Raw genomic sequence first — 26,192 nt, forward strand, 5'->3', positions numbered from 1 at the left:
TTGGCTCCTAATCCTACAACGCCTCATTTTTAAAATTCTCAGTCTTGTCTTTAAATCCTTCCATGGTCTCACCCTTTCCTACCTCAGTAACTTTCTCCAGCCCCACAACCCTCCAGGGTCTCTGTGTACCTCCAAATCTGGTCTCTTACCTAGCCCTAATTTTAATTACTCTACCTTCAGCTGTCTGTGCCTTAAGCACTGAAATTCCCTCCCTAGTTCTGCCTGTCTACTTAACTGGGGGGCTAGTTAGCTCAGTTGGCTACACGGTTAGCGTGTGGTTCAAAATAACGCCAACAGCGCGGGTTCAATCTCCATTCTGGCTGAGGTTGATTTGGGTCTTGCCTCCTCACCCTGCCCCTCAGAGTGGAAGACAAGGGCCAAAAAAAACCTTCCTTAAAACCTACCTCTGTGAAGACATGTCCTAATCTCCTCAGCTAAAAGCAAAATACTGCGGATGCTGGAAATCTGAAACAAAAGCAGAAAATGCTGGAAAAACGTAGCAGGTCTAACAGCATCTGTGGAGAGAGAGAGAAAAAAAAAAGTTAACGTTTTGAGTCTCTATGAGCTCTGAAGAAGAGTCATACGGACTCGAAACGTTGACTCCTAATCTCCTCATGTGGTTCAGTATCAAATTTTTTTTGCTAACACTCCTGTAAGGCGTCTTGGAACATTTTACTAATTTAAAAGTGCTATATAAATGCAAGTTGTTGTTGTTCAACTCCCTGTTTTGACTGAAGCTTTTTGAACACACTTCCTTATAATCCCTTCATTGAGTTGGTGTTGAGTCATTGAGTCAGTCTCCGGATTACCCCCAGTACCATGTGTGAGTGAGTACAGAAATAGGAGGATAAGATAGGTGAATGCGTGGCTGGAAAGATGGTGCAGGAGGGAGGGCTTTAGACACTGGGACTGACTGTGAGGGAGATGGTGCCTGTACAAGCCGGGACTGAGTTCCTTGTGGAGTGTTTTGCTAGTTCTGTTGGGGAGGGTTTAAACTAACTCAGCAGGGGTGTGGGAACCAGGAGAGAGTATTAAAAAATAATACCAGGGTGCGCAAAATGCTGGGAGAGGCAGATAGCACTAAAATAGAGAATAGTAAACTAATAGATGGAGTCGGATTAAGGGAGCAAGTAATGAAGTCTAAATCAGGGTTACACTGCATGCATGTGAATGCATGGAGTATAGTTAATAAAACTGGGGAGTTACAGGCACGGATTACAGGTTATAAGGAAGGGTGTCCAAAAGATTGGTCAAATCAGTGACTTGAACAACAACAACTTGCACTTATATAGCTCCTTTAAATCAGTAAAATGTTCCAAAACGCTTCACAGGAACGTTAACAAACAAAAATGGGATTCTGATGTTGTGGTGATTACGGAGGCCTGAGAGACAGATCTGGGTGTTAAATATTCCTGGTTACAAGGTAAAAACAAAAAACTGCGGATGCTGGAAATCCAAAATAAAAACAGAAACAGAAATACCTGGAAAAACTCAGCAGGTCTGGCAGCATCGGCGGAGAAGAGTACAGTTGACGTTTCAAGTCCTCATGACCCTTCAACAGAACTGTTGAAGGGTCATGAGGACTTGAAACGTCAACTGTGCTCTCCTCCGCCGATGCTGCCAGACCTGCTGAGTTTTTCCAGGTATTTCTGTTCCTGGTTACAAGGTGTTCAGAAAAGATAGGAAAGGGGAAAAAAAAGGAGGGTGGCGTTTTTGGTTAAGGAGAGTATTGCAGTACTGGAGAAAGAGGATGTGTCAGAGGATTTAAGAACAGAATCGATTTGGTTAGAGCTAATGAGTAAGAAGGGTGCGATTACATTGCTTGGTGTAATATATAGACCACCAGCTAGTGGGAAGGATATAGAGGAACAGATCTGCAAGGAAATTACAGAGAGGTGTAAACATCATAGCATAGTTATAATAGGGGACTTTAATTACCCGTATATAGTCTGGGATAGTGGTAGTGTAATGGACAGTGAGGGACAAGATTTCCTAAATTGTGTTCAGGAGAATTTCCTACAGCAGTATATATGCAGTCCAATAAGAAAGGAGGCACTGCTAGACCTTGTTCTTGGGAATGAAGCGGGCCAAGTAGATCAAGTGACAGTGGGGGAACATTTAGGGAGCAGTGATCATTGTATCATAAGGTGAAAATGACATTGGTCAATCTGGAGTAAGAATAACCAGTTGGCAGAGAGTGGACTTCAATGGGGCAAGAACGGAGCTGGGCCGGACTGGAACCACAGGTTGGTGGGAGAAACTAGCTGAACAATGGGCTACCTTCAAAGAGGAGATGGTTTGGGCACAGTCAAGGTATGTTCCCTCAAAAGGGAAGGTAGGACAAACAAATCCAGAGCTCCCATGATGACAATTTAGTTAAAGAAGAAAAAGTGCGCTTACAAGGTCAGGTAGCAAATACAATTGGGAACCAAGCTGAATACAGAAGGTTCAGAAGGGATGTGGAAAAGCAAATATGAGAAGCAAAGAGGGATTAAAGGAATCCCGAAGTATTCTATAAGCACATCAATAGTAAAAGGAGGAGTAGGGCTATTAGGGACCAAAAGGGGGTTTTACACATAGGCAAGAGGCATGGCTGAGATGTTAAATGAATACTTTGCATCTGTTCTTTACCTATGAGGCAGATGCTGCCCAGGCCATGGTGACAGAGGAGGAAACTCAGTCACTAGAAGGGTTTAAAATTGATAAGGAGGAGGTATTAGATAAGCACTTAAAGTTGATAAGCCACCTGGACCGGATGAGATGCATCCAAGAATATTGAAGGAAGTGACAGTGGAAATTGCAGAGGCACTGGCAATAATCTTTCAATGTTCCCTGGATTCGGGGGAGGTGCCGGAGGACTGGAGAATTGCAAATATTACACCCTTGTTCAAAAAAGGTTGTAAAGATCTGCCCAGCAATTACAGACCAGTCAGTTTAACTTCAATGGTGGGGAAACTTCTAGAAACAATTATTTGGGATAGAATTAATAGTCTCATGGAAAAATGTGGATTGATTTGGAAGAGTCAGCATGGATTTGTTAAAGGAAAATCATGTCTAACTAACTTGCTGGAGTTTTTTTGAAGATGTAACAGAAGGCTGATGAGGGCAAGGCTGTTGATGTGGTGTGTATGGACTTCCAAAAGGTGTTTGATACAGTGCCACACAACAGACTTGTGATGAAAATTATAGGTCATGGAATAAAAGGGACAGTAGCAACGTGGATGCAAAATTGGCTGAGGGATAGGAAACAGAGAGTAATAGCTAAAGGATATTTTTCAGGTTGGGAGAAGGTTTGTAGTGGAGTTCCTCGGGTCATTATTGGGACCCTTGCTTTTCCTGGTATATATAAATGATCTAGATCTTGGTGTGCAGGGGAAAATTTTCAAGTTTGCAGATGACACAAAACTTGGGAGAATTGTAAACTGTGAGGAGGACAGTGTAGAGCTTCAAAAGGACATTGACACATTGGTGGAGTGGGCAGATAAGTGGCAGATGAAGTTCACTGCGGAGAAGTGTGAGGTGATACACTTTGGTACAAAGATCATGGAGAGACAGTATAAAATAAAGGGTACTATTCTAAAGGGCGTGCAGGAGCAGAGAGACCTGGGTGTATATGTACATAAGTCCTTATAAGTGGCAGAACAGGTAGAGAGAGCTGTTTCTAAAGCATACAGTTTTCTAGGCTTCATTGATAGGGGCATAGAGCACAAGAGCAGGGAGGTTTTGATGAACATTTATATAAGACACTGGTTAGGCCTCAGCTGGAGTATTGTGTACAGTTCTGGGCACCACACTATGGGAAGGATGTGAACACATTGGAGAGAATACAGAGGAGGTTTATGAGAATAGTTTCAGGGATGAGACATTTAGTTATGAGGAAAGATTGGAGAAGTTAGGACTGTTTTTCTTGGAGAGGAGAGGGCTAAGAGGAGACTTGATAAAAGTTTTCAAAATCACGAGGGGGCTGGATAGAGTAGATAGGGAGAAACTGTTCTGCTCATAAACAGATCGAGAACCAGAGGGCACACTTTTAAAGTGTTTTGCAAAATAAGCAAATGCGAGGTGAGAAAAAACTTTTTCACACAGTGAGTAGTTGGATCGCACTGCCTGGAAGTGTGGTGGAGGTAGGTTCAAATGAGGCATTTAGAGGGCATTGGATGATTATTTAAAAAGAAACAATGGGCAGGGTTACATGGAAAATACAGGAGATTGGCACTAAGTTAAAATGCTCAGAGAGCCGGTGCAGACACGATGGGCCGAATGGCCTCCTTCTACACTGTAACAATTCTGTGATTCTGTTCCTATTTTCCTTCTGCCTCTATGAAGCAGCTCCAGGGTGAAGCTGCTATAAGGAGTGTGAGTTGTGGTTGTTGAAGCATCTTCTTGCCCTTCAATAAAGACAGCAGTGTCACTCTCCAACAGGTTGTCTCTACAAATAGCTACATGAAAAACCAGTTCTTCTACCAGCTCCTGCAATCTGCCGTTCTGAAGAAGAGTCATATTGGATTGGAAACATTAACACTGTTTCTGCCTCCACAGTTGCTGCCAGATCTACTGAGTATTTCCAGCACTTTCTGTTTTTATGCCTGCAATCTGCAGCTGTGAATTAGCATAAGACTCCACAACGTCCGTCACTGAATGCAAATTTGGGTTTACAGGTGTCACAGTGCAGCAGCTCAGCTGTCTGAGGCTGTTGATTGTGATAATAACTCCACATAAAAGTCATTAAAAATGCAGTAGTTTCGGTTGGTGCTGATTAGTTTTGTGCTAATGAAGGTGGACCTTTGAAACGAGCGAGCCACGTATTCCGTGTTTGGTTAGATTTCTTTTTAACATATTGTCCGTGCCCCACAGGGAAAGGTGGTGAATGCTGTGCGATTGCATACATGGAATGAAAACTGGCCGTGTGAAGGAAGAGAGTGCTTCTGAGTGTAATAAAAATAGCTTTGGTTTTATGTTTCAGTAACATGTTTTTCAGGTACAATCTCCCAATACCTCAGTAAACTAATAAAGTTATAATGTGTCAGATAGAAGGGAAAAGCAATCATAATTAAATTGACAACAGTGGCAGACTACAGCAGATGCTGACATTCATAAAAGGGAAGTTAATGTAGTTTTATATTGGATGCACATCAGTTAAAACAAAACTTTTAGTCAGCAGCTAACCTGGACTTAATAAACCACTTTAATATTATGCATTGTTTTTCTCATTTTGTTCCAAGGAAATATTTCACTTGGCATGAGAAGCATAAAAGGTTGAGCGTTTTGTGCTAACTAATGGTCCCTGTCAGCCAGTTCAACTGGAGCTGAGTTTCTCTGCATTATACAGAATATTCCACACATGCTAAGCGTATGGTAACGTTAATCTATTGTTTGGAGACATGTGTTCAAATCCCACCATGGCCACTGGAGAATTTAAATTCAGCGCATTCAATAAGTCTGGGCTGAAACTTTACAGACCGCACCCTCACCCCGTACCACCACAATCCTCCGCCCCACCCCTGGGGTGGGGTTTAAGGTGGGGATATGTAAAATTGGGCACCATGCCTGTGTTGCCGTGCCTGTACTTGCAACTTACCAGTGGCGGGGAAAGGGTTGGGTGACCCACCTGCCCATGGGCCAATTGAAGTCCTTAAATGGCCAATTAATGACTACTTAATGGCCTCCTACCATCCATCTCTGGCATTTTACCTGCCATGGGGGAGACTGGCATCTAGTGCCCAGGTTGCCAAGGAGAGGAGGAAAGTGCCTCCTTTTCAGGCCCCCTGTGCCCACCAGAGGCTCTTCCCCCCCCCCCCCCCCCCCCCCCCGACCCCTAAGGTTATTCTCTCTCTTCAGACCACCCTGGGTTTCCCCTCAGCCCGTATCCTGACAATCCCAGCCCCTCCACTCGCCCGAGGCCTGCCAGCCTGGCCCCAGCGAAATGCCAGGTTTACCAGGAAGCCTGGGCCCCATTAGCGTCTCTTCCTTGGGGACTTGCTGCAGCCCCAGCAGTGGCCACAGCTCCCAGTCAAATGGCTGGCAGCTCTCAGAGGTGGGACATCATGCCAGTTGGGAGGGGGGGGCAGAAGTCTTGCCTCAAGCCAATTAATGGCCTTGTGGTCATTAAGTGGCCGCGGGGAGAGTTGTCCAAGAGGAAGTGGGCTTTCCCTGACTTTTACGCCAGGGGCCCCTGCCTCCAGCGTAAAATTCAGCCCCTGGAATAAAAATCTGGCATTGGTAACAGTGACCACGAAGCTACCAGATTGTTACAAAAATTCAGCCGGTTCACAAATGTTCCTTCAGGGAAGGAAATCTGCCGCCCTTCCCTGGTCTAGCTGAGATCTGACCCCAGACCCACAGCAATGAGGTTGACTCTTAACTGCCCTCTGAAAGGGCCACTCCACTCTATCCAAGAAGGTGGTTCTTCGACAGCTTCTCAAAAGCATTTTGTGATGGGCAATAAATACTGGTCTTGCCAGCGATGCTTGTGCACCATGACCGACCACTTTATAAAAAAAAAAACATCTTGCCTCCAAAGGGATTGCATTAACTCCAAGTTAAGGGCGGAAACATTCTCATTATAGTTTGAAGCAGATTCAGGTTATTTATGAGGCATTATCATTTTGTTGAACATTGGTTAGCGGACACTTGTACCAAGAACAGTTCTGGCCTCCATGTTATACAAAGGAAAGGGAGGTGTTGGAGCAAGTGCAAAAGGATTTACAAATATTGGGAGGTACCGACAGGAAAGATTGAACATGCTGAAGTACTTGTCTCTAGGAAAGAGAGGACTGAGGTATTTTAAAATTATGAAGGGGTTTGTCAGGGTAGAAGTAGAGAAATGTTTTCATTTGTAGGGTTGTCCAGAGCTAGGGCCGTCAATATATGATAGTCACTATTAAAACCAACAGGGAATTTGGGAGAAACTTCTTTAGCCAGAGAGTGATGAGAATGTGGAACTCATTACCACCGCGATTTCTTGAGGTGAATAGTATAGATACATTTAAGGGGAAGCTGGATAAACATGAGGGAGAAGGGAATGGAAGAGCATGCTGCTGGGTTAAAAGAAGGCTGGAAGGAGGCTGATATGGAGCATAAACACTGGTACAGACATGATGGGCCAAATGGCCTGTTTTAGTTCTGTAAATTCTATGTAAAATTTTGGGGGTTTTCCCCGCTGACTTTTCACTTAAGGTCTTGTCCTTTTTGCATCCAAGGCAACCCTCTCCTCACTCAACCTTCTGTTTGTAGTAAAAACAAAAATAGCTGGAAAAACTCAGCAGGTCTGACAGCATCTGCAGAGAGGAGGACAGTTAACATTTCGAGTCCGTATGGCTCTTCATCAGAACTAAAGAAAAATAGAAATGAGGCAAAATATAAGCCGTTTGAGGGGGGTAGGACAGGTGGAGCTGGATAGAGGGCCTGTGATAGGTGGAGGCAAAGAAGAGATTGCCAAAGATGTCATAGACAAAAGGACAAAGTGGTGTTGATGGTGGTGGTATTAGCTAAGGAATGTGCTAATGGTGACATTAAGGGTAGAAAGCAGGACGAGCAAGTGACAGCCCTAGTAGGGGTGGGGTGGGGGGAAGGGATTGAAATAGGCTAAAAGGTGGAGATAAAACAATGGATGGAAATAAATTTAAAAATAATAGAAATAGGTGGGAAAAGAAAAATATATTAAAAAAATATTTAAACAATTATAAATTATTAGAAAAAAGGGGGATTGGAAAGTGGGTGGAGATGGAGGAGAGAGTTCATGATCTGAAGTTGTTGAACTCAATATTCAGTCCGGAAGGCTGTAAAGTGCCTAGTTGGAAGATGAGGTGTTTTTCCTTCGGTTTACGTTGAGCTTCACTGGAACATTGCAGCAGGCCAAGGACGGGCATGAGAGCAGGGTGGTGTGTTGAAATGGAAAGTGAAAGGGAGGTCTGGGTAATACTTGCGGACAGACCGAAGGTGTTCTGCAAAGCGGTCACCCAGTCTGCGTTTGGTCTCTCCAATGTACAGGAGACCGCATTGGGAGCAGCGAATGCAGTAGACTAAATTATTTTAAATTTATTTCCATCCATTGTTTTATCTCCACCTTTTAGCCTATTTCGATCCCTTCCCCCTACCCCATCCCCACTAGGGCTATCTGTCACTTGCTCGTCCTGCTTTCTACCCTTAATGTCACCATTGGCACATTCCTTAGATAATATCACCCCTTTGTCCTTTTGTCTATGACATCTTTGACAATCTCTTCTTCGCCTCTAACTATCACTGGCCCTCTATCCAGCTCCACCTGTCCCACCCCCCTCAAACAGTTTATATTTCACCTCATTTCTATTTTTCCTTAGTTCTGATGAAGAGTCACACGGACTTGAAACGTTAACTATATTCCTCTCCGCGGATGCTGTCAAACCTGCTGAGTTTTTCCAGTTATTTTTGTTTTTGTTTCAGATTTCCAGCATCCGCAGAATTTTGCTTTTTATCTTCTGTTTGTAGTGTTAGCTTGCTGAATGTGTTATTACCTGGATAAGTATTTGAGTGGTTTGTTGACACATTTAGCTGTTTAGTGAGTATCTCTCTTCTAGGATTATTATGCCGCTGAATTTTGGCAGCTGGGTTAATAAACATCCCCACTTTACTTACTGAGTAAAGTGACCTGAGAGCGCTGATTATCTATTCACTTTGCAGCCTTCTGGACTCGACATTGAGTTCAGCAATTTCAAATCAAAACCACGTCTTGGGCTGCTATTGCCATTTCTACCTTCTCTAGACCCATCTTTGTCCTTTTATTTGACCCATTACCTCTCCATTTTTGCCTTGCGCCACCAACACTTTTGTCACTTAATTAACCTGACCTGCCTTCCAGCCTATTATAGACCTTCTCTTTTGTTCTACCCACGCCTCCCCTTTCCCTGCCTCCCTAACTTTGTTACTTCTCGGCTGTTGTTCAGAACTGGAAAAAGTTATTCAACTTGAAACTTAACTCCTGTTCCTCTCTCCACATATGCTGCCTGACCTGCTGAGTATTTCCAACATTTTCTATTTTCACCGTGTATCCAGACATTGAGTTGTAGGCTTGTTTTGAGATCAAATTATTTGATTTCAATCTTGTGGTAACAGATCTGCACTCCTGCAAAATAACAAAGAAAACAATAACAAATGGTGCCATTCTAAAAGTACATAGAATAGGATCAGGAGGAGGCCATTTGGCCCATCGAGCTTCTTCTGCCGCCATTCAATGAGATCATGGCTGAGAATGCCACCTAACTGCACATAGCCACATTTGCTCCATATCCCTTAATACCTCAACAAAATCTATAAAACTCAGGTCGGGATTTTCCAGTCAGTTGACTTTTGGCCGCTCTCCAAATTTTCCAGTCCTGCCCATGACAATGCCCGCCACTGGTGGGACCGGAAAACCCCGCCCTCGGAATTAAAATTAACAGGTAGTCTAGCATCACTTTCTGTTTGTGGAAGAGGGTTCCAAACTTCTACCACCATTTGTGTCATTAATAAGCTCACGATGATTTTGCACAATTCAGCTACAAATGTTATTGGAGGTAAATGTTTTGCAAGAGCTTGAAAATCCTGCGTTGTCCGTTTTAGGATTCTGAAGCTGATGACTTTTTGGAGAAGACTTATTTAATCCAGTCACCACCTCTTGCGCCTTCCTTGGCCGGGTATTGCATTGGACAGCTGCTTTACTGAGATTCCCTGAACTTGGACGACTTGCAAGGTTTGCTTCAACCTTCTGCCGATGATTTATTTTTTGGTGTATCTGGCTCTTGCACATCTTTCAGCTGCGTAACATTCTCTGTAGATTGTCTCATGGGTGAATTCGGGTCACCAACAATCCAGGTTTGCCCTGGAGTCAACCACTCGGACATGACTAGGGTGAAAAATCACCGGGGGCATTAAGTGTTTTCTTTAAATTTACTTTGAACGATTTGGTTTGTTACTGAGCTTGGCCATGTGATTAAGGGTTGTTTCATGCAAAGAATCTAACCAATCAGGAATGAAGAGTCTTCTGATTTGGCCATGGGAAGGCGGGACACAGTGAAGATGGACGTGTTAGGCAACCAATGGTGTGTTTGTGGAAGCAGGGCATTTGAAGGCACAAGGTCATGTGATCCAACTACCAGAAATGTGGCTAAACAGAGTCGGTAACCCTAGTATGAATTGAAAAGTCAACATTTAATTGCTAGAAGGGACTTGATGGTTTGAAACATGATCAAAGTTTTGTTCTCTGAAGATTTCCTTCATGGAATAGAACTTGTTTTATGGTAGGGGAATGCAACTTTAGGCAACCTTTTTGTTTGCTGCTGCACCCAAAATCCATACACTCTAGAACTCTGGAACTCTGGACTTCTGGCATCAGGGGTATGTAACCCCAGACTGATGGGCTGAATGTCTCCTCTGTTTGTTAGCTGTGAGAATGAGTTTGAGCAATCGAAACTAAGCTACAAGGCACAGTGGATAAACATTTGAGTGGGTCATTTGGCCTGTCGGCGACTATGTCTGTGAGGGAAGACATGGTGTCCACTGGTAGGCTTGAGGCCTTCTGCAACCAGTGGGTACCAGAGGGCCTGCAGTGCATTGTGGACACCAGGAATCCCATCAACTTGATGAGGTTCCTTTTTGTTTCACTCATAGTTTGGAATTTATCATTTTTGTGGCCCTTTTGAAAAGGGGGCACTTTTCTTAAAGCAGAATACTGCGGATGCTGGAAACCTGACCCCAGGATTTTCCGGCCCTGTCGCGGCGAGCCGTTCAAATCCCCGTTGACTTCGGTGGGACTGGAAGATCCCGCCGGAGGGAGGGGCTGGAAAACCCTGCTCTGAAATGGAAGCAGAAAATGCTGGAAATACTCAGCAGGCCAGGCAGCACCTGTGGAGAGAGAAATAGAGTTAAAGTTTCAGGTCTGTGACTTTTAGCACTTTCTGTTTTTATTCGACACTTTTCTTAATTTGTTTCCTGCTGATGATGTTTGTGTCCACCCTAACTGGCATTTTGTGAGAGTTCTCCCAGGTGAACGACTGAGTGGAGGATAAAGACATGGTACCAAGTGTCTCTGGACACCCAACTCCACCTCACCATCACCTCTCTTGAACGCCCTCCACTGTTTCTTTGTTGTAAGGCATCCAATCCTGGATAAGCCTCAATTTCCTGTAATTAATTAATTAGTCTAATGTCAAACTGTTTGAATCAAGGTAAAATGAAGGAAACACAGAGAACAGAATCACAGAAGGCCATTTGATCCATCGTGCCTGTGCTAGCTCTTGCAAGAGTTATCGAATTGCTCAACTTATGGCCACCCTTCCTCCCCTTTGCCCTTCCCCCATAGCCCTGCAATTTTCTCCCCTTCAAGTAGATATCCAATCCCCTGTTGAAAGTTGCGATCAAATGTGCTTCCACCACCCTTTCAGGCCGTGCATTCCAGATCACAACAATTGTACGAATAAATCTTCCTCCTCTCCCCCCTGGTTCTTTTGCCAGTTACCTGAAATCTGTGCCCTCCAGAAATTTAGCCTTTGGAAGTGCGTGGGTTAATCAGGGAGGCAGGATATGGATTGGATGAACGCAAGTCATGCTGCACAAATGCTTCGGAAGGAGTGGCTGGATACAAGAAAGAAGCAGTGCAGCAAATGACCCAGATTCCAATGGTTCGAAACACACACTGCAATTCCTTGATAGATTCTGTGGTTTAATTTAACAAGCGCCATATTCATCTGCCTGCCTTTGAATAAACAGATGGCACAAATGCCTTGGCATTCACGTTGGGGTAGTCTGGTGAGGTTTTTCAGAAGTCTGCTGCTGAAGAAGGTGATGGCTTACAGACAGGAATAATAGTTCCTAATAACAATCTGGCAAGCTAGCGACACTGTGTGCTGCACCTGGGTATTAGTTCCAGATGACTCTGATATTCTGGCAAGTTCGGGACTCTTATTTGGCCTGATGGGTGATGTAATGACAAGTTGATGCATGATGTAGGAAGCTGCCATTTGTCATGTGGTGCGATGTGATCATCAAAGTGGGATAGGTCAAAATCTAAGTAAAAATAGGAAAGGGGTGAAATATAAGCTGGTTTATGGGGGTGAGGGGGAAGGGGGGTGTTGTTGGGACAAACAGCCAGTGATAGGAGGAGATAACCAAAAGATGTCACAGACAAATCTCCTATCACTGGCTGCTTGTCCCAACAACCCCCCCACCCTCCCCCTTAAACCAGCTTATATTTCACCCCTTTCCTATTTTTACTTAGTTCTGTTGAAGGGTCATGAGGACTGGAAATGCCAACTGTGCTCTTCTCCACTGATGCTGCCAGACCTGCTGAGTTTTTCCAGGTATTTCTGTTTCTGTTTTTGTTTTGAATTTCCAGCATTCGCAGTTTTTTTGTTTTTAGGTCAAAATCTCCTCAGTTGGAAAAATGAAGTAGCCACTTTTCAATGTAACAGTACCCTTTCAATTCGGGTTCCAGGATCTGTGAGCCAGCTCTGGGAATTCACATGGATAAATCCCATCTGTTGCCCCCCACCACGCCAAAGCTTTCATGGGTCTGTTGTTCCCCCGCCCAGGCAACCTGGGTTTTCCCAGGGTGGCGCTGGCTTACAAAGGGGTCAGTCTCTTGAAATCTGAATTAAAATGTGGCTAAATTTCATTGCTGCTCAGCTGGAGGCCGTGCCTTCAGCTGCCTGGGCCCTAAGGTCTGGAATTCCCTCCCTAAACCTCTCCGTCTCTCGATCTCTCCTGCTTTTTCAAACCTATCTCTTTGACAAAGCTTTCGGTCATCTGTCCTAATGGAGAGATTTTATGGTCTCGCCCAATCTCGCGGGATTTATGGTCTCGCCCAAGTCAATGGACTTTTTGAATGGCTCGCTGCACTTTACAGCCCCACCCCCGCCATGACGGGGCTGTAGAATTCTGCCCAATATCCCCTCAAGTGGCTCGGTGTCAAATTTTGTTTGATAATTGCTCCTGTGGAGCCCCTTGGGATCTTTTACTAAGTTAAAGGCGCTATGTAAATGCAAGCTGCTATGTAAACATAGTTGGCGAGTGGCGGACCTGCTGGGGCCAGAAATGCTGGGTTACCGTTTTTTGTGCTGACCTTGCCGAACTCCGTTCAAATGTCATCGGTTGGGGTTCTGTGCCCTACTAGGAACAGGTGGAGGCCATTTGGTCCCAGCTCATTCTGCCATTTCATTCGATCCTAGCTGATTTGTAACTCAACTCCATTTATTTGGCTTGACTCCATTTCTTGGGAACTTGCTGTGTGCAAATTGGCTGCTGCATCTCCTACATTACAAGGCTGACTACACTGCAAAAGTACTTTATTGGCTGTAAGGCACTTTGGCACTTCCTGTGGTTGTGAAAGGCACTATATAAATGCAAGTCTTTCTTACTCTTATTCCTTGATTCCCTTGCCCAACAAAAAGCAATTAAACTCAGTGTTGGAAGTTTCAATTGGTCCCCCCAGCAGTAACCGCCTTTTGGGGAGAGAGTTTGTGTTTTTTGCTAACCTTTGTGAAAGGAAAAGAAAGGCTTGTATTTAAATAGCATCTTTCACAACCACAGGACGTCCCAAAGTGCTTTATAGCCAACAAAGTATTTTGGGATAAAAACAAAAAGCTAAAAGCTACTGCGGATGCTGGAAATCCAAAACAAAAACAGAATTACCTGGAAAAACTCAGCAGGTCTGGCAGCATCGGTGGAGAAGAAATCCACAAACAGAACTGTCCTGGCAGACCGATCGTGTCAGCCTGTTCCTGCCCCACGGAACTCATTTCTCATTATCTTGACTCCCTTCTCTCTCCCCTTGTCCAGTCCCTTCCCACTTACATCCGTGATTCCTCTGACACCTTACGTCACATCAACAATTTCCAGTTCCCTGGCCCCAACCGCTTCCTCTTCACCATGGATGTCCAATCCCTCTACACCTCCATCCCCCACCAGGATGGTCTGAGGGCCCTTAGCTTCTTCCTTGAACAGAGGCCCGAACAATCCCCATCCACCACTACTGTCCTCCGTCTGGCTGAACTTGTTCTCACACTGAACAATTTCTCCTTTAACTCCTCTCACTTCCTCCAAATAAAAGGTGTGGCTATGGGTACCCGCATGGGCCCCAGCTATGCCTGTCTCTTTATGGGGTATGTGGAACATTCCTTGTTCCAGTCCTACTCCGGCCCCCTCCCACAACTCTTTCTCCGGTACATCGATGATTACTTCGGTGCTGCTTCATGCTCTCGTCTGGACCTGGAAAAATTTATAAATTTTGCTTCCAATCTCCACCCCTCCATCATTTTCACATGGTCCATCTCTGACACTTCTCTTCCCTTCCTTGACCTCTCTGTCTCAATTTCTGATGATAGACTGTCCACTAATATCCATTACAAGCCTACCGACTCCCAGAGCTACCTCGACTACAGCTCCTCACACCCCGCTTCCTGTAAGGACTCCATCCTATTCTCTCAGTTCCTTCGCCTCCGTCGCATCTGTTCTGATGACGCTACCTTCAAAAACAGCTGCTCTGACATGTCCTCCTTCTTCCTTAACCGAGGTTTTCCACCCACGGTCGTTGACAGGGCCCTCAACCGTGTCCGGCCCATATCCCGCGCATCCGCCCTCACGCCTTCTCCTCCTTTCCAGAAACATGATAGGGTCCCCCTTGTCCTCACTTATCACCCCACCAGCCTCCGCATTCAAAGGATCATCCTCCGCCATTTCCGCCAACTCCAGCATGATCCACCACCAAACACATCTTCCCTTCACCCCCCCGGCGGCATTCCGTAGGGATCGGTCCCTCTGGGACACCCTGGTCCACTCCTCCATCACCCCCTACTCCTCAACTCCCACCTATGGCACCTCCCCATGCCCACGCAGAAGATGCAACACCTGCCCCTTCACTTCCTCTCTCCTCACCGTCCAAGGGCCCAAACACTCCTTTCAAGTGAAGCAGCATTTCACTTGCATTTCCCCTAACTTAGTCTACTGCATTCGTTGCTCCCAATGCGGTCTTCTCTACATTGGAGAGACCAAACGCAAACTGGGCGACCATTTTGCAGAACACCTGCGGTCTGTCCGCAAGAAAGACCCAAACCTCCCTGTCGCTTGCCATTTTAACACTCCACCCTGTTCTCTTGCCCACATGTCTGTCCTTGGCTTGCTGCATTGTTCCAGTGAAGCCCAACGCAAACTGGAGGAACAGCACCTCATCTTCCGACTAGGCACTTTACAGCCTTCCGGGCTGAATATTGAATTCAACAACTTTAGATCTTAAACTCCCCCTCCCCCCATCCCCACCCCGTTTCTCCCCCCTCCCCTTTTTTTTCAATAATTTATATAGATTCTTCTTTCCCCACCTATTTCCATTATTTTTAAATCTAAAACTAAAACCTTGTTAGTCTTTCCACCCCACCCCCACTAGAGCTGTACTTTGAGTATCCTGTCTTCCATTCTTAATTAGCACTTTTCTTAGACAAATATCACCACCTTCAACACCTCTTTGATCCTTTTGTCTGTGACATCTTTTGATTATCTGCTCCTATCACTGCTTGCTTATCTCCACAATCACCACACCCTCAACTTCTCTCTCCCCCCGCCCCCCCACCTTAAACCAGCTTATATTTCTCCTTTCTCCTAACTATGCTTCAGTTCTGCCGAAGGGCCGTGAAGGCTCGAAACGTTAACTGATTTCTTCTCCATCGATGCTGCCAGACCTGCTGAGTTTTTCCAGGTAATTCTGTTTTTGTTAAAGTATTTTGGGGTTGGATTTTACAGGGAGGGCAAACCCATTGGTGCCGCGCCGACCAGAAACCCAGCTGTCCCGCAGCAATATTACGCTAGGGGTGGCCTTAATTGGGTCAGAGTGGGACTTCCGCCCCCATTTGAGGGGAGGTTCCATCCTGGAGACCTGCCGACAGCTCTGTAGTCCCAGCAGCGCCAGAGTCGAGTGGTGGCCACTGCTGGGACTACAGGCAGTCCCCAAAGAGGAAGAGCGATGGATCCTGAACTTCAGGTCAATCAGGGCTTTTCGTTTGGCCTGTCTGGCAGATAGGGTTTGTCAACTGTGATTAAATGGAGGTTTCATCGTATGACTTGCCCCTACGCTCCAGCCATTAATCGGCCAACGCATCCACCCTTGTGACATTCTGCCTCCCTAAGCCAATTGGAAAGCAAAAAGACTCATTACCCAATTGGGTAATGCTTGACTGTCAGCCAAACAGCCTTTTGTCCCCATTTTTTTCTATATTTTTATATCTGATGAAGAGAAAAGTTCAAAGAAAATGGAGGGAAAAAAATATTTTTAATGTCTCTATGATATATCTCCAGGGTTGCACGCAGCAGTGTCCTGGAGATTGATCTTCAATTCCTGGAGACCCCAGTCCAATCCTGGGGGGTTGGCAACCCTGTAGGAAGACCCTAGGGAAGGGGGATGAGGCTGGTGGGGGGGGATGCTGGGGATGGGGGAGAGAGATGAAGGGGGAGTATTGTGGATGGTTGTGTTGGGGGTAGGAGGAGATGGGTGCCCACAATGGGCACAGGGCTCAGCAGCCCGCACAATGAAAGCTGCCAGGCTGCCTGCCTTGCCCCCTGTCATACATACAGTGGCAGCAGTGGTGGGATAGGCTTGACACCTTACCCACCCACCACAATGTGGGAGACAGGTCACGAATGGGCAGGAAGGTGGTGGGCAAGCCACCCATTTTATTTTCTGAACCCCCCCCAACTTCAAAGCCACTTTTGGGATGGGGAGGGCGGTGGGGTTGCTGTAGCATTCAGCCCTGGAAGTGAAAGTGTACAAAGGTCCCTCATACTTTCAATCCTGAATAAGCAGTCTCTATTTTTAACATAATACCCAGCTTTGTTCTGGATTTCCCAACCAGAGGAAATCATTCCTTCCTATCTACTTTATCATTTTCAACATCTTGGTTAGACCGTCCGTCCGCCAAAGGGAGCATAAGCCACAATTGTGCAACCTGCCTTCGTAATTTAACCCTTCAATACCTGGCAGCCTTGTGGTAAACCTGCGCTGTCTCTCCAAAGTCAGGGCACCTCTCTGCAGGTCACCGAGGGTGAATACTGACCCATTCATTGCCCCTTAACCTGTGCAGGAAAATGCAGGCATCTGGATTTCTGGGGTGAGGAGGGGTTTGGTGGGGGGGTGGGGAGGGGGGAAGAGGGGGTAGGAAGGGTTTGTACTCCAATGCTGGATCGCTCACTGCCTCATATCGGTTTCTGCATGAACAAAGTCCACTTGGCTAAGATGCTCTGGTTCCTGAGACGGGGCTTCGGGAACAGACATGCGTGGCAGAGCGGAGATCGAATCCTTTTAGTGGAGCGGAAAATATTTAAAATACGCTGAAAGGAAAGGCCCCCCTGTGAACCAAATTAAGCTGGCACAGTCTGTGGCGATCCTCCAAGTTGTTTGAATCCGTTGGGCCAAAGGGTTATAATTCAAGCAAAAAAAAACTGCCTTGTTACTGTTTTGTGTTCAGTTGTCATAGACACGAGTATCAAATGGAGACGGAGGGTGAAACTGTTATCAGTGATATGTGATATGGGATGTCTGGAGGTTCCATCTGGCTAGCATCAGTCTACTTTAGACCTGCCCAAGTTTTGTGATTATTTTTTGGGGGTTGTCTTTCAACCTGCACAAGCTATGGCTCTGCAATTGTAAGGATTCAAAAATTCCTGGGCCGATGTGGGAATGACTGCAATCCCTTCCCTCAACCTGCTTTCCAGATTTATTTGCGGACGGAAACCTAGCTCTATCTACGTTTAATGTGGATTTTGCCATTTTTTTTTTTGTGAGAGGATTCCAACAGGGATAATCACCCTGAAGCGCAAAAAGCTGCAAATCGCACACTCTCTGAAAATTTCCTTCGCAGGTTTTGGTAAAACCAGTTGTCCTTTAATTCAGTTTCCTCTGAGCCCCTGGTCCCCTCTGCTCGCTGTGATGAAGCCCCATGGATTATAAAATGGAAGCAGATTTCATTGTCCTTCTCGACCGTCCTTTACCTCCTGAGCCAATTTAAAATACATTTATTGGACAAAGTAAAACGTAACTGATGATGCGCAATGACTTAAAAGGAAAAGGAAGATTTGCATTTATATAGTGCCCCACATAGCCACTAGACACTGCAAAGCACTTTACAGCCAATGAGGTACCCTTTTGAAGTGTGATCACTATTGGAATACAGGAAATGCGGCAGCAAGCTCCCACAAACAGCAATGTGACAATGACCAGGTAAAATTGTTTTAGTAATGTTGGTTGAAGGATAAATATTGGCCCAGGAACGCTGTGGGTAACTTCCCTGCTCTTCTTCAAAATGGTTGCATGGGGGATCTTTTATATCCATCCAAGCAGGCAGCTGGGGCCTCAGTTTACTGTCTCACCTGAAAGATGGCACTTTGGACAGAGCAGCACTCCCTCAGTACTGCACTGGAGTGTCAGCCTTGATTTTTGTACTCGAGCCCTGGAGTGGGATTTGAACCCGGCGTTTTTGTCACTCGGAGGCGAGAGTGCCACTAACTCAGCCGCAGCTGGCACTAAATGTGAAGGTGACCTGAAGGAGTGGGAGGAAGTATTTTTGCATTTAATGTACTTTATATCGAGTGGAAAAGTAAAGACTTGCATTTCTATAGCACCTTTCACAACCAAAGAACTTCACAGCAAGTTAAGTACTTCTGAAGTATAGTCACTGTTGTAATGTAGGGAACACAACAGCCAATTTGTGCACAGCAAGAACCCACAAATAGCAACATGGTAATGACCAGATAATTTGTTTTTCTTCTATGTGTAAGTTGTGGTTTAAATATTAGCCCAGACAACAGGAAGACCTTCCCCTCTCTTGTTTTGAAGGAGTGCCGTGGCATCTTCACTTCCAGTAGAGAAGATAGACAGGGCCTTGGTTTAACTGCACATCTGAAGGATGACACCTCTGACCGTGCAGCACTCCCTCCGTATTGGCACTGGGAATGTCGGCCTAGATTATATGCTCAAGCCTCTGGCGTGGCACTCAAATAACAGAGACTTCTGTCTCCGTGCCATAAGTGCTGCCCAAAGAGCCAAGGTTGACAGCGTTAACCTCAATTACAAAACAAAAACAAAAGTACCTGGAAAAACTCAGCAGGTCTGGCAGCATCTGCGGAGAGGAACACAGTTAACGTTTCGAGTCCGAATGACCCTTCAACAGAACTAAGTGAAAATAGAAGAGAGGTGAAATATAAGCTGGTTTAAGGGGCGGGGTGGGGGGAGGGGGGGGGGACAGGTAGAGCTGGATAGAGGGCCAGTGATAGGTAGAGATCGCCAAAAGATGTCACAGACAAAAGGACAAGGAGGTGTTGAAGGTGGTGATATTATCTAAGGAATGTGCTAATTAAGGGTAGAAAGCAGGATGAGCAAGGTACAGATAGCCCTAGTGGGGGTGGAGTGGGGGGAAGGTATCGAAATAGGCTAAAAGGTAGAGATAAAACAATGGATGGAAATACACTTAAAAATAATGGAAGTAGGTAGGAAAAAAAAAATCTATATAAATTATTGGAAAAAACAAAAAGGAGGGGGAAATAGAAAGGGGGTGGGGATGGAGGAGAGAGTTCCTGATCTAAAATTGTTGAACTCAATATTCAGTCCGGAAGGCTGTAAAGTGCCTAGTCGGAAGATGAGGTCTGTCCGCAAGCATTACCCAGACCTCCCTGTCGCTTGCCATTTCAACACTCCACCCTGCTCTCATGCCCACATGTCCATCCTTGGCTTGCTGCATTGTTCCGGTGAAACTCAACGCAAACTAGAGGAACAGCATTTTCATCTTCAGACCAAAACTGGTTTTACAGTTGCATGCAGAATCCAATAAGGCTCTGCTTCGCGAAACATTAACTCTGTTTCTCTCGCTGCAGGTGCTTCCAGAGCTGCTAAGTTTTTTCAGTATTTCCTATTGTTTTTTTCCAGATCTCCAGCATCCACAGTACTTTTGCTTTAATTTAAGCAAGGATATACATTGGAGGAGGTACAGTGAAGGTTCTCTAGATTGGTCCCTGGAATGAGGGGGTTGTCCTATGATGAGATGCTGAGTAAATTGGGTTGATATTCTCTGGAGTTTAGAAGAATGAGAGGCGATCTCATTGAGATCTACAAGATCCTGAAGGGGTTTGATAGGATGGATACTGAGAGATTGTTTCCACTGGCCGGGAAATCTAAAGCATGGGAGCACAGTCTCGGGATAAGGGGCCGATCATTTAGGACTGAAATGAGGAGAAATTACTTCAGTATGGCTGAGAAAAGAGACTCTTTTGTCAAAGCTTTTTGTCTTGCACTCATCAGGACAGTTGCAAGAAAATATCAATGTCAAGGGAAACTGCAAATTTGTACTATATGAGAAGAAAGTGCTGATTGTTTGGTATGTAGACTCGGATTGGTAGAGGCGTTGCCATGGAGAATACACCAATTGATGGTGACTGATAGTTAACTGCCAAGCATTGTTTGAAATTTAAAACAGGCAGTTTGACTCTGATTGGTCAAGACGTTGCCCTGGGGAATGAACCAGTAAATGGCCGTCACCGATTTTGTTTAGGTGAAACAGGCGCAATGTATGTTCATGTTCTTTCTTTCTGCAAGGAACAGGGCCCTGTGTATTAATATATGAAGCTTCCAGTATATGCAAATGAGCCAAATTGCGAGCCAGACTGAATCTCAAATCGGTTGTCAACATAATTCTTAGCACACTGATGATTATTTAGCAAATGTTGTCCAGTCGCGGAATCACATCTAATGTTGGACACTGTTTTGAGATTTGCAAGCGGGGGCTGGTTGGTTACGGTCTGTATCCTGCCCGTTTCAAATAGCAGAAGGGACATATTGTTTGATACGATCCGCCAGTCTTTGGGATGTACGGCCTACATACCTTGGCATCGCACCGGCACAGAAATTCATATATCACATCAGTCAAGTTTTGTACTACCAAACAACTATTTAGAAATGACTTCACTCAAAGGATTGTGAATCTTTGGAATTCTCTACCCCAGAGGGTTGTGGATGCTCCATCACTGAATACATTTTAAGGCTGGGATGGACAAATTTTTGGTGTTTCAGGGAATAAATGGATCTGGGAAGTGGAGTTGAAGCCTAGGATCAGCCATGATCACTGAATGTTGGAGCAGGCTTGACAGGCTGCATGGTCTACTTCTATTGTGCCCACTCTTTGAAGCAGCTATCCAATTTTCCCATGCCTCTGCTCCTTCCCTGTGTGTGTGTTTTTTACCCCTTCAACAGCTTATCTAACACCCCTTTTGAAAGTTCCTACTGAATCTGCTTCCGCCGCCCTTTCAGGCAGCGCATTCCAGGTCACAACACAACTCGCTGTGTTTAAAAATAAAATTTCTCCCTGCTGCCTCTGGTTCTGTGCAGTATCAGAAGCACTGTTGCAAGCCAGAGTTATGTGACCTGTTTCTGGACTGGTAATAGATAAGAAATTGTTTCTGGCAGCAAATATGGAGTGCTTCACCTGAAGTTAAATGATAACATTTGACAAGATAACCCTCGGGTTCAGAGATGCTGAAAGCAATTTCCTCTGGAAAAGGCTCAAAAGTTTTAATTAAAGTATCTTTAAAAAAAAGACTTGCATTTATATAGTGCTTTTCACGACCGTTGGACATCACCAAGTGCTTACCAGCCAATGTTTGAAGTGTAATCACAGTTGTAATGTAAGGAACGCAACAGTCAATTTGTGCACAGCAAGCTCCCACAAAGTGATGTGATGATGACCAGATAATCTGTTTTTAGATTGTTAATTGAGGGATAAATTTTGGCCGTGACATCAGGGAGAACTCCACCATTCTTCTTTGACATAATGCCATGGGATCTTTCACATCCAGCTGAGCAGGCAGATGGTGGCCTCTGTTTAATCTCTCATCCAAAAGACGGCACTTCAGAGGGCAGCTCTCCCTCGGTACCGATCTGCGGCATCAGACAAGACTTATGTGCTCAAACCTTGGAGTGGAATTTGAACCTACAACCGTGTGTTTTGGAGGCAGGAGTGTTGCCAACTGAGGCACATCCAACGCAACAAAAACCAGAAGACGAACACATCAGATGAAGGAGCTATCAACTAATGCTGCATGCAAAGTCCTTCAAAAATTAAAATAGAACTGAAAAGGGAGCACAATATTACCTGTCCCTTTACCTCTCTCTTCTAGATGCTCCTTAAAACCTACCTCTATGACCTAGCCTTGGTCACCCAGTATCTCCTTATGTGGCTCGGTGTCGAATTTGGTTTGATCACACTCCTGCAAAGTGCCTTGGGACTTTATTCTACATTTAAAGGCAGTACATAAATGCAATGTCATTGGTTGAACTCCAGTACTGTATTGTCATTGGCTATTCATGAGGTAGGGCGGAATCTTGTGCCCTCCCCTGTGCTGAGTTTGATGGATGAGGGGGTACTTAATTGGGCAGGAGGGTGGCAGCTAGCGACCCACCACCTTCCCGCCTGCACCCCAATTTAAGTCCGGGGTGGGGGAAGGCTCGAAGATGGCCTCTTTTTGGTAAGACCCGCCGCATCCGGTGCCACTCAGACAATTAACAGGCCAGTGCAGGCCTTCCCCTGGGATCAAGGACCCCAGGGCCAATCAGAGGCCGGCAGCACTATTAGCCCTGCTAATTTGAGGCCATTAAGTGGGCAATTAATGTCCACTTAAGGGCCTCGCCCCACTGCTGCTGGAGGCAGGGGGTTCCCCATGTGGGGAGCATGACGAGCAAACCCTGGCATGTTTGCTTGCAGGCTCCCAGTGGGGTTGCCCCTCATTTAAAGGCACTCAGTGCCTGATTGAGGGACCCTGCATCGGGAAAGGTGGGGGGGGGGGCATTGAGGAACCACTGAAAGTCAACCCCCCCCTGCCTTCACTGCCATCCCCCAGAACCCCCAACCTGTGCCCCCCCTGACCCGGCCTTGCCGTCATTCACCTGTGCCTGGGTCCCTCATCGGTCTGAGGCCTCTGGTGGGTGCAGCACTGGCAGCAGCCACCACCTCCCCAGCGGTGCTGCCAGCTTCTGATTGGTGAGCGGGACCCACGGCCCTGGGGTCCTTGATCCCAGGGGAAGGCCTGCAACTGGCCCAAGTGTCTGAGAGGCACTGGATGGAGCTGGTCTTACCAAAAAGAGGCTAGCTGGAGGTCTTGCTGGCTCTTTAACTAGCGGCCAAGACCCCTGTTACCTCCAGAAGGCTCTGCCCGTAATCACAAGATGGACAAAAGGCAAAGGTGGGAGTAGGGAAAGGGGAAATAAAGCAAACATGAAGGGGGAAGGAAGGAGAAGGGTTCAAGAAAAATGGGGGGAATGATTCAAAACTAGAACTACTAAGAATCCCCTTGATAATCATGATAATTAAAATCACCCAGGGGCCTAGACAGAGTAGATAAGGAGAAACCTTTCCCATTGGTGGGAAGGTCGAGAACCAGAGGACATCAATTTAAGGTGATTGACAAAAGAGCCAAAGGTGACATGAGGAAAAGCTTTTTTTAACACAGTGAATGGCTAGGGTTTGGAATGTACTCTGAGACTGTGGTGGAGGCAGATTCAGTTGTGGCTTTAAGGGGAATTTGATCATTATTCGGGGAGAGAGAGAATTTGCAGGGCTATGGGGAAAGGGCGGAAGGTGGGACCAGCTGAGTTGCTCTTGTAGAAGGCCTACATGGACAAGACGGGCTGAATGGCCTCCTTCCGTGCTGCAACATTCTATAATTCTATCCTGTAATAGCTTCATGTAATGAGCGAGTCAGTAAATAAATACCCAGTGGTGGTACTGAGTCCACACATTCCCGGGCAAATTTAATCCTGGGTTTGTCCTGACTTGCCTTGTTTCTGTTGGACAGCAGAGGTGTGTATCCACTTGATCCCAGCAAATGGGGCCATGGAATGGAAAAGTCATCTATGGCTCCTGCTTCTAATGAACCTTGTTGAAAGGGTTCATGTTAGATGAGTCAAGAATTGGGCTTGGTTTGAGCACTTGCCTCAGAGTTAGAGGATCATGATTTCAACTCCGACTCCAGAGACTGAACATAAAAATTCAGCCTGATACTCCCAGTGCAGTCCTGAGGGAGTGCTGAGGTGCCGCTTTTCAGCTGAGATGTTAGAGTGAGGTCCTGTCTATCCCCTTAGGAGAACTTAAATGATCCCAGGTGCAATTCTGAAGAAGAACAGGGGTTCTCCTCAGTGTCCTGGCCAATATTTATCCCTCATCCCACATCACTAAAACAACAGATTATCTAGTCACTATCAGATTGCTGTGCGCATATTGGCTACTGTGCAACATTACAGCAGTGACTTACACTTCAAAAGTACTTCATTGGCTGTAAAGAGCTCTGGGATATCCTGAGGTTTTTAAAGGCGCTATATAAAGGCAAGTCTTTTTTTAAAATCGTTGAATAGCTAAATAGATGAATGGAGCAAACAGCAATTTCAACTCTGAGGATTCCGTTCTTATCCTTGGCACTGCAAAGTAAAACGTAATTGATATTTTGAAGTAGATTTTTGCTGGTGACCTGTCCCATCTTGCCTCTTGACTGAGGGTAAACACTCCTGAATGACGTGTCTCCAGCTGGGTCCCAGTAAGCAAAGTAGGGGCTGGCTATCCTCCCCAATCCTGGAGGATCTCAGCAGCAGCTAAGGCTCTCAGCAGCTCTTTTGATAAGTGAAAAATAATTAGGAAAGTAATCTGACCATCTTCTTATCCGTTGAGCTTCCAGCATTGTGTGAAAGTGTGCTGTAGTTCCCGTTACCAACTATTACTGGCATGATGGATGTTTATTTAGATAAGATATATATTCACTAGGTTAGAGTTGAAATGATTCACATGAGACATAAGATATAGTTACTGTAACAACTGTTTGCTGAAGCACTGATTAGAAGCCCCATTAGAATGGCTGTAGGTGGTTGACAGACTTTAACATTTCCTTCTTGAAGGGAGTGTGAGAGTTCTTTTTTCCCTCCTTTAAACGCCCCCTGGAAATGCTGATGCCCGATTTTGTTCATTTTACAAAGCCACTTCATGCAGAGGATTCCGGCAACCTCTTCCCCCAAAACCAAGGTCAGTTGGGAAAATTAGTGGAAATAATGAGGAGGAAAGCCTTAGATTACAGGACGATATAGATGGGCTGGTAAGATGAGCAGAGCAGTGGCAAATGGAATTTAATCCTGAGAAGTGTGAGGTGATGCATTTTGGGAGGACTAACACGGCAAGGGAGTACATGATGAATGGTAGGACCCTAGGAAGTACCAAGGATCAGAGGGACCTTGGTGTACATGCCCATAGATCCCTGAAGGCAGCAGCACAGGTAGATTAGGTGGTTAAGAAGGCATATGGGATACTTGCCTTTATTTGCCAAGGCATAGAATATAAGAGCAGGGAGGTTATGTTGGAGCTGTATAAAACACTGGTTAGACCAAAGCTGGAGTAGTGTGTGCAGTTCTGGCCTCCACACTATAGGAAGGATGTGATTGCACTGGAGAGGGCACAGAGGAGATTCACCAGGATGTTGCCTGGGCTGGAGCGTTTCAGCTATAAAGAGTGACTGGATAGGCTAGGGTTGTTTTCCTTAGAGCAGAGAAGGCTGATAGAGGTGTACAAAATTACGAGGGGAATAGATAGGGTAGATAAGACCATAAGACATAGGAGCAGAAATTAGGTCATTCAGCCCATCGAGTCTGCTCCACCATTCAATCATGGCTGATAAGTTTCTCAACTCCATTCTCCCGCCCTCTCCCCATAACCTTTGATCCCCTTACCAATCAAGAACCTATCTATCTCGGTCTTAAATACACTCAATGACCTGGCCTCCACAGCCTTCTGTGGCAATGAATTCCATAGATTCACCACTCTCTGGCTAAAGAAGTTTCTCCTCATCTCTCTTCTAAAAGGTCTTCCCTTTACTCTGAGGCTGTGCCCTGGAGTCATAGTCTCTCCTACTAATGGAAACATCTTCCCCACGTCCACTCTATCCAGGCCTTTCAGTATTCTGTAAGTTTCAATCAGATCCCCCCCTCATCCTTCTAAACTCCATCCAGTATAGACCCAGAGTCCTCAAACGTTCCTCATATGTTAAGCCTTTCATTCCTGGGATCATTCTCGTGAACCTCCTCTGGAGCCTCTCCAGGACAAGCACATCCTTCCTGAGATACGGGGCCCAAAATTGCTCACAATATTCTAAATGTGGTCTGACCAGAGCCTTATAAAGCC

The 26,192-nt window shown here is 45.6% G+C and overlaps 1 protein-coding gene across 3 annotated transcripts in view; it reads left to right on the forward strand.

The window, feature by feature from the left end:
- LOC144667940 (coronin-2A-like) overlaps positions 1-26,192 on the forward strand; it is a 164,832-nt gene that overhangs the window by 66,949 nt on the left and 71,691 nt on the right. For 2 of the 3 annotated variants that reach the window (XM_078529568.1, XM_078529578.1), the window contains exon 2: positions 9,577-9,706. The exons of the other annotated variant lie outside the window; for it this stretch is intronic. The gene's annotated coding sequence lies outside the window, so the exon portion shown is untranslated. The remainder of the gene's footprint in view (positions 1-9,576; positions 9,707-26,192) is intronic. 3 annotated transcript variants of the gene reach the window in all.

The sequence above is a fragment of the Cetorhinus maximus genome, chromosome 2 (assembly GCF_964194155.1).
Source record: "Cetorhinus maximus chromosome 2, sCetMax3.hap1.1, whole genome shotgun sequence".
NCBI classification, from domain to species: Eukaryota; Metazoa; Chordata; class Chondrichthyes; order Lamniformes; family Cetorhinidae; genus Cetorhinus; species Cetorhinus maximus.